Source organism: Vicugna pacos, chromosome 15 (assembly GCF_048564905.1).
Source record: "Vicugna pacos chromosome 15, VicPac4, whole genome shotgun sequence".
NCBI lineage: Eukaryota > Metazoa > Chordata > Mammalia > Artiodactyla > Camelidae > Vicugna > Vicugna pacos.
Window position 1 is genome coordinate 41163074 of NC_133001.1, and position 13709 is coordinate 41176782.

Sequence of the window (13709 nt, forward strand, 5' to 3'; positions counted from 1 at the left end):
GAGAGAAAAGATAGTTTTAATACTACAGCAAGATGGATGAATATTTTCTTAGAAATATATTACCTTTCTTTTCCTGAGGAAATGGGGACTGTCTCTTTCACAGTGCCCAGTTCTTCTGACCCCAATAAGGTCCCCAGAGAAGTCAAGCACAAAGACCACTTCCCACGAGACCCCCAAGGCACCCTCCATGGTTTAGAGTAACCCCCTCCAAAACTGCAGATCCCTTTCTAAAGCACTCACTCTGTGCCTCTTTCTGTAACAAAGCAGGACCCTGTGGGGCCTTCCCAGGACAGCCCCCTCCCCCGTAGCCTCTGCTGAAGCGCCTCTCTGAAGTACCCAGATAATAATATCTCATGCATATTTCCTGAGTTTTTCAGATGTTAAAAAAATACCACCAAGTGGAAGAAATTAACTACTTAATGATCATGAGCACATACCCTCCAGCCTGCTGGTGCCAAGGATTAATCACCATCAATCAGAGAACTGTGTACAGCTGATCACATACCCTGAGTCGCCCCTCCCTCAGATGGCTTTTAAAAATGCTCAGCTGAAACCCTTCTGGGAGCTTGGGGCCTATTGGGCATGAGCCATTCCTTCTCCTAGCTCCGCCCTTCAATTAACCTTGCTCAGTCGGGCAGGCGAACAGCTTGGTAACAGTTTGGGGGAAGCCAGCGTAGGAGTCTGTTCCCGTGGCAGGTCAGCTCCGGCCCGGGCCAGTCCCTTCCCTGGGCTCCAGCGGCTAACAGAGCTCACTTCGCTCCGGGAACTGGGAGGGAGCTACGGTCCACACTCAGTGTCATCTGGAGGTGAGTCCCCAGCTTGTGTGGGCTGAGTATTCTCTCCACGCCACCCGGCTCACCCCCTTGCAGGAAGTGAGCCTCTCTGGGCTCCTTGTGAGCCACTCTGGGTCCGTTCTTTTTCAGGAGCTGGCCCAGTCTGTTCGGAGGCCTCCGTCTGGGAGTAGAAGTGGAATTTTAGACTACACCTCTGCTGATTTTCTGTCTGTGCCACCATAGCTCATTTGTTGTTTGTGCTTTTGTGTATCATTTTGGGGTGAGCCGCTCTGGCTTGTGCAGGATGGAGAATTCGACCCACTCCACCTGGGCTCATCCCCTTCGGGGAAGTGAGACATTCTGGGCTCATTGGGAGCCACTCTGGGTCCATTCCCTTGGGGGACCCAGGCCACTCTGGAAGCTTCTGTCTGGGAGTGAAAGTGGAATTTTGGGGCTATGCCTTGTCGGATCTTTTGGTTGTAGTGTGTGTGGGTGTGTGATGTATCAGTACTTGCACTGGCTGTTTGAGAAGTCTTTGGTGAGTAACAGGGCTCGCGTGTGATGATACCAGGGTATTCTTCCCCATTGCATTCGCTTCACCTGCGTTGGTTGGAATTTCCCCTTTCTAGCTTTGAGGGCTTTCATTTAGCTTTATCTCTGATGGGGTATTGGTTGGGGTTCTCCCCTTTTGGACCAACCGAGAGGCCATTTGCATTGCATTTGTTTGCTTGGTATTTGACAACACCAGCCGTGAATAATTATTATGGGTATTCAGAGCTCTGGTCCATCTTATAGTCCCCTGGGGTATTTTTGCAAAACTGGGAGATCTTTAGCTGTGCTCCTGTAAATGAAAGAAAATAATCAGCTTTTATCTTGAGTGTGTGGGTCTTAGTACCTGAGTCCAAATCCTGTTCTCTCTCCCTGGTTTTGCTGAAAGTGAGGCATGTGGATATGAGCAAATGATATATTTACTATCGTCTATTACTGTTACTTCTTTCAACTAAAGCGGATGTTTGGGAATTGAAAAAAAAAAAATCCCTGAAAATAGCCAAGATGGTTGGGTTTTGTAAAAGCCATTAGGGGAAGAATTTGCATTTCTCTTCCTATGTCTTTGAGATGTAAATCATCTACCTGAGTTCTCAAGGAGAAAAAAGTTTTGTTTTGTTTTGAACTCAAGTGGAAAAACATATCTCTGGTTCCATCTGCCTTTTATGTAAAAATTAACCTGTAAGTGAGCTCTATTTAATTGAGTTAAAAGTAAATGCTTACAAATTAAATACCTCTAAGTATAAAAGAAGCTAGACAGAACAAATTTGTCTCATGTGATCTAGGGAATATTCAATATTAAAATCTAATATAAAAGCTAGCTTAAGCTTGTTGGTATAATCAATATAGATGTGTCTTTTGTTGTACCTGGGTTTACTGAAGGTCAGTAAGTTTATGTTATTTCTGTTGTGAAGTCTTCAGCAGAAAGAAAAAAATTAACTTGGTATGATGAAATTCTTATAAGTAAATTAAATGCAAATGAGATAAACTTTTGGGTGAACTCTTTAGAAATAATTGTTTTAGGAATGTCTATGTACAAGTGAAATTTGATAACTTGAAATTTTCAAGTTATGCTAAATTAAGTTAAATGATGAAAGTTGATTGAATATAGTTGAATAACTAGGTCTTCCCAAATAAAATAAGATACTGAAACCTTATTTACTGAACATTGGCTTCCCTTTACAGAGAAGCTAAAGGTGTTTAGGACTGTTATTAAATATGCTTGGTGCCACTTGGAGAGATTTTTCTGTAGAAAGCACACGTTTTTAGAGATTACTGTTGGTATTTTTATTTGCCAATCTACTGAATGCTAATGTAAAAGTTCATGATTGCTTGCTTCTTGGTTTTCACTAGAAATTTAAGATTTTTTAGAGTTAAGGATTCTATTTAAGCGTGTAATTTAAACTACTAAAAATAATGAAAGAAATACTTCAGTATATACTAAGAAAGTAGGATTTGTGTGTTGAGGGAAAAAAAGTATGAGGAATGGAATTCCATTTTAAGGGGAAAGAAAGGGATTTCATCCTGGAGCTGGTACTAGATGGGGAAAAAATAAGGGACAAACTAATATGGATACAGAAAGTGGTGGAAAATTTTTGGAAAGGGAGCCCTATAAAAGGAGTTCTGTGTGTGGTCAGGCTGAGATTAGATTAAACTTCGTTTGGTAAATGGATTTTGTTCAAAGTAGGCTGGTGCAGAATTGGATTTGCTTCTTCTCTGTTGAGAGAATGAATTTATTTAGGATACGTCTGATAACAGATTGTGTGAAGCTTGTTGATATTTTTGACAAATTTCCTATCAAATTCTAATTAAAGTTCTTTTAACTTTAACTTTAGGATGCTTCAGAGGGCTCCTGAGGCATCTCAGAGAAAAATACTAAACTAACTAGGATTGGTTGGTATGTTAAATTGCTTGGGAAGCATTGTCAAATGAGTGACAAGCCTCAGATTGTTTGGTATGGACAGATGTTGCTGGTACAGACATTCTGGAAATTGTGCGGGGGTTCTGAAGTTTGGAGGTGTCCTGGTGTAATGCTGTCAGTCGTGGCTCTGGTTCTTACCTTGAAGTGTATGTCACAGCAACTTGAAACTTCTTTGTCAAGAAGATTGTGGTTGGATCTTTTACCTTGTCTTGGGTTTTTGGTCACTTATGGACGATTAAGCTGAAGCTTTGCAGGGCTACTCCATCTTTAAGAGGATTCGTGGAGGGGACTTTTTGACAAGCATAGCTTTCCTTTGGATCATGCTGGGCTGGGTAGTGTCGACTGAAATAAACGCACAGCCTAAAAGTTAAAAGTTATGTTTTATTTGGTGGAAGGACTCGAGCCGGGATGACAGCCTCTCAGATCACTCTGAGGGACTGCCCCGAAGAGGCAGGGGAGGAGCTAGGATATATAGGAGCTTTACAACAAAGACCAGGTAGTTGGAACAATAAAAGATTACTTGTTATCTAAAGAAAACCAGGCATTTCAAGTTAAAGAATTTAGTGCTCTTCTATGTGTGGGAGGAAGCAAACATTTGGGCTCACTGAATTCATTCCTTTGACAAGCACCTAGCTATCTAGGGCCAGTATCCTATTCTTTCTTATTCTGAGTCCACTGAGAGGGCACCATTGTGAGTGGCTGCAGAGGCTGGACTGCAGGCCTGTCCCCACTGGGGGGTGGCGGCAGCCACTGATGACTTGGTTTCAGCATTTGTTTACTGATATTTTCACTCACATTACAGTATTTTCGTTCACAGTGCTCCCTCTGGGTCCTAAATTCGACCAATATTTTGGGAGACATTTCATGACCAATTTTGTCCCATGGTGCTAGGAAGGCTCATTCCTAGATCAGGTGAAGCATCTGTTGACATGCCACTCAAAGTGCTAGTTTTGAATCAGGCCCTGTTGATACTAAAAATTTTCTGGATCACCTGTCTTACTAGTCTATTAGGACCCAGGAGATGTTTACCCCTCGTTGCTCATTCCCATACCTAGAATCACACTATTACAATTATTTTATGCAGGGTTATAAATTTTATCTATTTCCTCAAAATGTTTAGCCATCATCAGTCTTGTTGGAGGCCTAGTTACACACTGGGAAGTGGAGGAGACAACAATTTTATAAAATAGACAGGATATAAGTAATACAGTTAGTAACGTTAATAAAGTCACAAGTAAGGATTTAATAGTTAAGAAGTTAACATTTTGGGGTTAAAATTTGGCTTGTGTTTCTGATTGAGCTTGAGTGATCTTATAAGAAAATTTATATTCAAGGTCAGGTTCAGAGCAGGTATTATTAATTGGCCAGGTGAGGTCTCCCACCTTGTAATGTCGATAGTGGCCTAAACAGAACTATCATTCCTTTTTAGAATACATTTTCTGAAGGCTATCTAGTTAGGGCCTTGGAGTAGGGAAACCCACCAAGGTAACACAGAAGTACTAGACATAGGTAATTTACCATAAACCTAACAGTTGGATTAGTTCATAATCAAAGGTGTGAGCAAATATCAAAGTAATTGGTATACAGGCCTGGTCCAGTGTTTTGGGTCAGCTGTCTACCTCAGATGTCGTCATCTTCTCATCCTGGCCTGGTAGCTTTTTCTTCATTTGAGCATTGTTTTAAGGTGAGCAGTGCTCTATAGGCCAGTCCACTGCAGGGGCTCTCTCTGACTGGAAACTAATCCAAAAGTCAATTTCCTTTAGCTTTCACTGTGCATGGTCTAGTTAAGAGTACCTGGTAAAGGGTCCTTTCATTCAGGTTGGAGACAGTTCTTTAAGACATGTCTGTTCTAGTATGTATAATCCCCTGGTCGCAGGTCATGGGGCATCGGATCTTTACCCAAGAATAGATCATTGAGCTTCAGAAACAAACATACAGTGTCGTTTTAATAATTCAATTAAACTTTGCAGCAATGTAACATAACAGCAAGGAATGATTTGGGAAATATCTTAAATATAGACCTCAATTAACAAAACTAGAATTTAATATCCACTAAAATATAATCTTTTTCTGTCTAACGTTCCCTCATTTTTATCAAATATAGTCAAATCAAGATTAATTTATTTACAAGTTAAGTCTAATTATTTGATCATATAGCTCTTTTAAATTGGCTGTGTTGGAACTTTTAATAAGGAGTCTCAGACTAGAATGTTAATAAGGTTTCCTAAGGCCAGGAAAGCCACGTCAAGGGGTTGTCATAGATTTTTGCCTTACAGATTTAGGTAAATTTTTTTCTCGTTAAGGTTCTTAAAATACCTTGAGATTCCTATATCTGTTAGGAGATGATCTTTTTAATTTATTTGATAGAGCCACTGGGGACCTAAGAGTTTCCAGTCTCTGGAGGGATCAGATAGAAAAGATAACTGTTCAAAGTCTGCTTACATAGGTATAATTCATCAAATTGCTGTGAATCATAACTAGCTTAAAGAGAAGAGTTTCTTTATGTCTGGGAAACAGATTAAAGCCAGCAATATTTCAGACAAAATAAAAAATTATAACCATATTCATCAGTTTACTCAGTCCCATGTAACTAATCCTTTTGTTAACAGTGTTACGAAATCAAGAGTTTTCATTAGACCGTTAAAATTTCTTACCCAGTTTAGTTCAGTGCAATAGTTTGAATTTTATTAGAAACCAGTAAATCTCCTGAAGAGAAAGCATTTTGTAAAATCATCAGAATAAAACAATAACTGTCTATAAATGACAAAAGATTTAAAAGCATGGTTAAACACTGTTACACTGTAATCGATAAAGAAACCTGGTCACAATAACCAGAATTATGACTGGTGACATTTCAGATATATCAGAATTTTAGGGAGTCCATATAAATTCTAGAATATCTATAGTAATAATATTTTCTCATACAATATAACCTAGGAAGATTTATTATTCATTTGACAATACTTCCCATGTTATTTAACATACCAAATGAAGCTTACTAGTTAAAAATCTCTCTTTGGGATGTTTCAGGGGCCCTCTGTAGTATCCCAAAGTTAACTGGAGGTCAAAAGAACTTTAATCAGAAATTGATATTTGGGAAGCTTGTTAAAAGGTTTCAAAACACTTGGTCAGATAAAAGTATACATTACTTTGAAAGAGTACTTATTCATTAACAAGAAAATATTTCAAATGTAAAGGCAGAACAGATCACTTAAGGGGTATGAGTAGCTTTACAATCTATTACTGAAGGCAGATTAACATTTTAAGAAAACTTTGTCCATTTAACAGAGAGAAAACCAAATCTAGTCTTTTACCGGGTTACTTCTAAGATTCTTTTACTTTGACCAAATTCATTCTAAACTTAGCCAATCCTGACCATGTACAAGACTCTTTCCTGAGGGTTCCTCTTCCACAAGCCTTCCATAAGTTTCTATACTCATATTATTTTGTCCCTTATTTTCTCTTTCATTCAGAAGTAACCAGCTTCAGGACAAAGTTACTGTTTTCCATTAACAAAATATAATTCCATTCTTTATATCTTCCTTTACACATTCACCTTATTTTCCTAGGATGCTGAGAGGTTTCCCTTAATAGCAGAGAATATTTCAGGGTGGCGCCAAACATTTATTAATATTTTTAAACACCTTTAGTTTTTCTGTAAGAGGAAGTCAAATGTTAAGTAATATTTCAATCTTACTTTATCTGAAAATAGCATAGCTATTTAATAAACTCCCATCATTTAACTTAATTAAGCACAACTCTAGAATTTAAAGATACCAAATATTTAGAGATTATTTTAAGCATACATTTTAAAAAATATATTTTAAAGAATTTACCCAAAAGGTCTCATCTCATTTGCATTTTAATTTACTTAGAATTTTATCACACATTATTATGATGATGATGATGACAAATCTGCAACAGATACAACAGGATCTTATTTGACTTTCATTAAACCTAGGTACAGTAAGGGTATTATACTTAATATTGATGACTCTAAATATGTCTTTATTAGAACGAACTTAAACTAAACTTAATACCAAGCAATAACTTAATATTAAATATTTTCCAGTTCATGTGAACCTGACAGTCAATTTGGTCAGTTTTTATTTTAAAAATACTTAATTTGTAAGCTCTTATTTTTACATCAATTAAGCAGAGCTCTTTGACTTTGATTTTTTTTTCAGCAGTATAAATATCTCAAATCTATAATGTGTACACAGACTTATAAACAGACAAAAGCTAGAGATCTCATAGCTTCACTTTAAAACTTACTTAGGAGCTAGGTATTACAATATAAATTTACTGCTTATAAAAAACAGTTGGAGTAAGCTGAATTTGCTTGCTCAAATCACTAAGGCTTACTATTTATGAAAAAGACATTTAACATTTCTTGACAAAGTCTGGAGGACCTGTCAGAGTTCTGAGTTCTAAAATGCCAGAAATTTCTTTGGCCTTAAGTTTATCTCATTGAGCTAATTAGGCTCAGTCCTAGGTCATTGTTTGCTGTATTCACATTTCTGATCTGCAAGACAAAGACAGTTGCTTCCAGTTCCCCAAAGAACTGGTCTGTCACCTAGGCCAGATTGTATCTCCTTAATTTGCTTTTTTGTATCAGTGAGAAGAGCTCTAAACAAAGAATTCCATGTTTTGAAACTTTAAGGTTTACTTTTATCATGTCTTCAAAAGCTTGCAGAAGGCATTTAGTAAGATCTCTTTTTCCTTGAGTTATAAGTTAAACCCAGGGTAAATCTCTTATTTTTATTAGCCCCTGAATATTAGTTTTTTGTTTTACTTTATATTGGATAGCTCAGGCAACTCTATTGGTTTCCTTTAGCTTGTTTAATTAATATTTTCTGAGGGACAGATATGTGCCCAGCCTTATAATACCAAGAAAAGGGGAAGCGTTTTTCCATTGAAACATACCTATCCCACAACGTAATTAAGCAAAAGAGGTTTATATAAAGCCCACTTAAATATACCAATTTTACAAACTTCTGTCAATTTTATTAACTCTTATACCTTTAATTTTAATATTCATTAGGTCTAATCAATATTTCTTATTTTTAGAAAGAGTGCCAGAAGCCTTTTTTTTTTTCTTGTCCGCTTTATCTAATTTTATATGAAAGTCTCTGGGATCACCAAGTTTGAGCCAAAGGACTTAGGCCCTTGTAAATTTTTCATCTGATTAATTGGTCTGTTGCCCCAATCATTGATCAAGTATCTCAGTCTATAGAAATTGTTTTCCAGCCCTATAAATGTATACATTTTAAACTGGGGTAAATAAAGCGGACTTGTTTGAACTTCAACGTTGGGGACCGGTAGGTGATCTCTTTGGCCTTTTTTTTTTTTTTTTAACTTTACATAGTGTAGTATCAAAACCTTGTATCTTAATCCAAAAATGTCCATTTTATTTATCCCATTCAAAATAACCATCTAAAAATATTTATCCGTTTGGGGTAAGTCCCTTTTTTTGTTGTTGTTGTTAAGAAAAAATCTTTTGACATTTTTACATTCCTTTTTTCAGTTACTCAACCTAATTAACATTAATTATTCTAATGTTTTTATTAGCATCTCTCAAACCATTGAGGGGAAAGGGAAAACACAAATGTAGCTTTCCAAACCGGTCTTTTCCCTCTTTTAAACTAAGTTCTTAGGTTAACCATTAGATATATTTTCCCACCTTTAAACTTGATTGATTTTAATAGGTACCAATAAAACAGCTGTTTATAATGAGAGCTCTCTTAATTTTCACCAATTTAGAAGTTTTTCCAAATTAAAGGATCCATCATTTGGCCATCAATATACATATATAGTGATTTTAAACCAATAAGATGAAGAGGCTTTTCCACATGAGAGTGGGGATGTTGCCTAAATAAAATTCAAAAGTTTACTCCCCAAAAGGTAAAGGCCTTTGTGGCCCAGGCTGATGCAACAAAGGTTAAAAATGGCAAAGTGCCTGAGAATTGGTATAATCAAAGAACTGTTGAGAATCCCAATTTATTTCCTTGGCCACCATATGTACACAATACTTGTACCTTTTGCATGGCAGAGTCCAAGTTTTCCTTAAAAAAAAAAAAGGAAACACATATATACATACACACTCACACATAAAACACCCAGAGGAAGACAAAACATCTACATTTCAAGGACACAGGAAGAGAAATCCAAGTTCCCCCTAAAGGGGCTTTTGTTTTTATAAGGTCAGAATTCCAAAAAATGTTTTATCAGGCCTAGCTAGTTATTTTCAGAGTGAGATTTTTAAATTCCCAATTAAAGTTGTAAGTTTTGTACGTAGATAAATCTGACTAGGTTATTAGTTGGAGGCTGGCAATTTATCATTTCTTTTTCTTTTGTTTTGAAAGTTCTATTCCCCATTTTAAGATCGGGTTGTCAGAATAACATTGGTAGTAGGTTTTCCCACAGGGACACCTGCACGGCATGAGGTCTTTGCTTCTGCCACTCCTGCAAACTCCTCCTAAGTTTCTCAGTCACTTGAGAAGGCTGTTGCCAGCCAGGAGGAGGGCCCCATTTTTGGAGTCGAAAGGTTTCTCATAAGAGTTTTGCTTTTATCCTGACAAATTTAATGGAGGTAGCCAAATTGAGGAAAGCGTTAGACCAGCCTCTTACCTAACCACTCAGTCCAGACCCCAGTATCTTTCAACTGGGCCCCACTTGGGACGTCTCCACTGAGTGGGTATTCCTCTGGTATCTTTCAACCAGCCCCACCTCGGACGTCTCCCCAAGGTGGGTATTTCCCCCCAGTATGTTTCAACTTGAGGGCCAGGTACCTGGATACACTGCCAAATAAAACTCAGGATCATCAACCAATATGGGAGATCCGAGAACCAGGAGAGACTCACCCAAATTCGTTTGGACTCCACGAGGAGGCGGCTGGGCACGAAGGGCCTCTGCTGGTACCAAGGCTCCGGTTCCTTGTGGAGTTCAGGCGGAGAGAAGTCTGCTCTGGGTCCCTTCGTGGTCACCAAAACTGTTGACTGAAATAAACGTGCAGCCTAAAAGTTAAAAGTTATGTTTTATTTGGTGGAAGGACTCGAGCTGGGATGACAGCCTCTCAGATCACTCTGAGGGACTGCCCCGAAGAGGCAGGGGAGGAGCTAGGATATATAGGAGCTTTACAACAAAGACCAGGTAGTTGGAACAATAAAAGATTACTTGTTATCTAAAGAAAACCAGGCATTTCAAGTTAAAGAATTTAGTGCTTTTCTATGTATGGGAGGAAGCAAACATTTGGGCTCACTGAATTCATTCCTTTGACAAGCACCTAGCTATCTAGGGCCAGTATCCTGTTCTTTCTTATTCTGAGTCCACTGAGAGGGCACCATTGTGAGTGGCTGCAGAGGCTGGGCTGCAGGCCTGTCCCCACTGGGGGGTGGCGGCAGCCACTGATGACTTGGTTTCAACATTCTTTGTTTACTGATATGTTTGCAGTATTTTCACTCACATTGCAGTGTTTTCGTTCACAGTAGGATATTTGAAGTCTAATGAAAACTCTTGATTTCATGAGACTATTGATTGGTAGAAGGGTTAGGGGGACTAATGAATGTGTTTCTAGTCTTTTGGTTTTGTCTGGAATATTGCTGGCTTTTAATCTATGTTTTTTTAAATTGAACTGTTTATCAAATGTTTGTTTCCCTATCAATATTGAAAGTTACTGTTTTACTTTTAACCACACTGTTGCCGCCACTGTTCAGAACAGAAAGAGAACTCTCTAATGGGGTTGTCACAGAGTATAACTACTCAATGCTTGCTTTAAGTTCATTGCTAAAAGCATGTGTACAATGCTTGTGTAACAACTGGGTGTAAGTGATAAAGTGTTTGGCCTATAATGTGTTTCTCCATTAACATACCTCTGAGCTTGTTCACGATATCTGATTAGTTTTCCCCCAATGTAGATAACTAGGCAAACATAAAGGAGGCCTAGCACCCAGGGACATGATCTAAATTTGGGTCAGGAGCCACCACCCCAGCATCCAGGGACAGATATTTTGATCATCAATACTTTCTGTTGAAAGATTTGCAATCCAAAGGGGAAATGATGGGAAAATCTGCACATATTGAGGTGTGGGGAAGTCATTCTGGCTTGTACATGGTTTTGTTACAGAAATGACAGGCCAGCCAAGAAACAAGCACCACCCGGAGGGCTGGAGTACTCAGATGTATTACACCGCAGGCTCAGAGGGGCTTCTGCTCCGAAGCTCTGAGCACCTCCAAGACGTGTGCATGAGGTTTTATAGGGTAAAGTACAAGCTTGGGGTATTCAGCCAATAGGCATGGAACAGCTTTAGCAGCATCATTATCACAAAAGTGGAGGCAGGGAGGCAGCAAACCAACATTCCAAAGCCAGATATATATCTTTGAAAATCCAGCTGGCTAGCAAAAAAACATGAACAGCAAACCAACGCTAATTAACTTAGATTTACAAGTTAGTCCAGCAGAACTCAGATCAGTATTCCGATACTTAGATTGTGAGGTATCTTGTTAGACCAGCCCAGCCTCTCCTTCACATTCCTAGACTTGTGAGTTATCTTGTTAGACCAGCCCGGCTTTTCCTTCACAGTTTGACTGAAACTTTACTGACCAAAATGGCCTGTTTTATGGCCTTTCGGGCATGCATTATACATCTGCTTTGGTCTTGAGGAGCGGAATGCATTTGAAAGTCAAAATGGAGTAGCTGTGGTTCAGACATCTAAGGTAAAACTAGGTGGCCATTGTAGATGTGATTTAAGACACATTCCTGTATTGTTGAACTCAAATTTTCTGAGCTGTGTCATACTAAGGATGCCACTGGCCATTCTCAAAGCAGTGTCTGCTGGCAGATGGCAGCTGTAACCTTGTGACCTCAAGTTCTCCTCTTGTAACTTAAATTTTTAGACAATAAAATTGTTTTGGGTCAGATATTAGCAGGAAAAGGGAGACATGTAGTGGCCAGTAGCTCCTGTTATATATATGTTAATACTGCATCAAAAGTTAAGACCTATTCAGATAAAAGTAGACAGCTGGCTACAAGTCTCCCCCAGAATGCCAGGTCCAGACTGGTTTTCAGGCTTATTCTCCTAAATTCCTCAGGGAATGGGTTCTTAATCATGCAAGACTTGAATCCAGGACTTGGAACTCGGGTATATTTCCAACTCGGTGTCCATTTCCCAAATCAAGGTAGGGCTATGACCTGTTTCAGCAGGAACTCGCCAGAGCAGTCTCTGCCCCATTCCCTGAAAGATCTGGGGAGGAATGAAATAGGACTGGAGACTGAAATCTAATTCCTCTGCCAAGCTGATGATTAACCTCTCTGTCCAGAATATTCCTCTTCTTGTCCAACACCTGTTTTCTTCAAGATTGAGGAGTATCAAAAAAAAGAGGGGCAGACTGTAACCAAGCAAGACCCTATGGGGCCTTCCCAGGACAGACCCCTTCCCCCATATCCTCTGTTGTACCTCTCTGAAGTACCCAGAGAATAGTTTCTCATGCATGTTTCCTGAGTTTTTCAGATGTTAAAAAAAAACACCACCAAGTGGAAGAAATTAACTACTTAATGATCATGAGCACATAGCCCCCAGACCTCCTGGTGCCAAAGGATTGATCACCATCAGTCAGACACACACATTGTGCACAGCTGATCACATACCCTGGTTTGCCCTTCTCTCAGCTGGTCTTTAAAAATGCTCATCTGAAACCCTTTGGAGAGTTCGGGGTCTGAGGGGCATGAGACATCCTCAGTTCTCCCAGCTCAGCCCAGCAATAAACCTTTCTCTGCTCCAAACTCCAAAGCTTCAGAGTCGGGCACACGAACTTGAGCTTGGTAACATTTCTGTGGGTCCTCATAACAATCCAGTGAGGCTGATAGTCTAAAGCCCCTTTCCCAGATGAGGACACTACAGCTTTGACAGAGGCAAAACAGTCAGTCCCAGGTCACACAGCTAGTAAGGGACCAGCAGGATGAAGCCCAGCTCAGCTCAGCTCAACAGACCACTGAAAAGTGCTCTCACAGCATCTGTGTGCTGTATCTTATTCACTTGGGTCCATGGATTTGCTGGCCCTTCTCTGACAGGTTCTCCCAAGAAGTTCAAATTTAACTCCTAGAAGCCTGCCTCCCCCAACCCAGGTCCTTAAAGCCTAGCTCAGGGCAGGTTGGGCTCCCCGCTCTTAGCTGTGTGACCTGGAGTGAGTCACTTAGCATCTCCGAGCCCTCAGCCTTCTCATCTTTAATATGAAGATAACCTCTCTTCCCTACTGACCACACAGGATGTTGCATCAGTGGAGATCATGTACTTGGACTTGCTCTATTGCACGTAAGGCACTGCCTGATGTTCCATGGGCAGAGGCTATCTCTCTCCCTAAGTTGTCTCCCCCAGAACTGAGAATGCTCTAGACAAGCATGACTCCTCTCCGCCTCCCCCAGATCCATGCTCTTGTTGCAGGGAGTCTCAGGGCCGTCCTGATCGGTGGTA

General features: G+C 39.5%; 1 protein-coding gene across 2 annotated transcripts in view; it reads left to right on the forward strand.

Moving 5' to 3' along the window:
• ALK (ALK receptor tyrosine kinase) overlaps window positions 1-13709 on the forward strand; it is a 675174-nt gene that overhangs the window by 634386 nt on the left and 27079 nt on the right. The window lies entirely within an intron of this gene.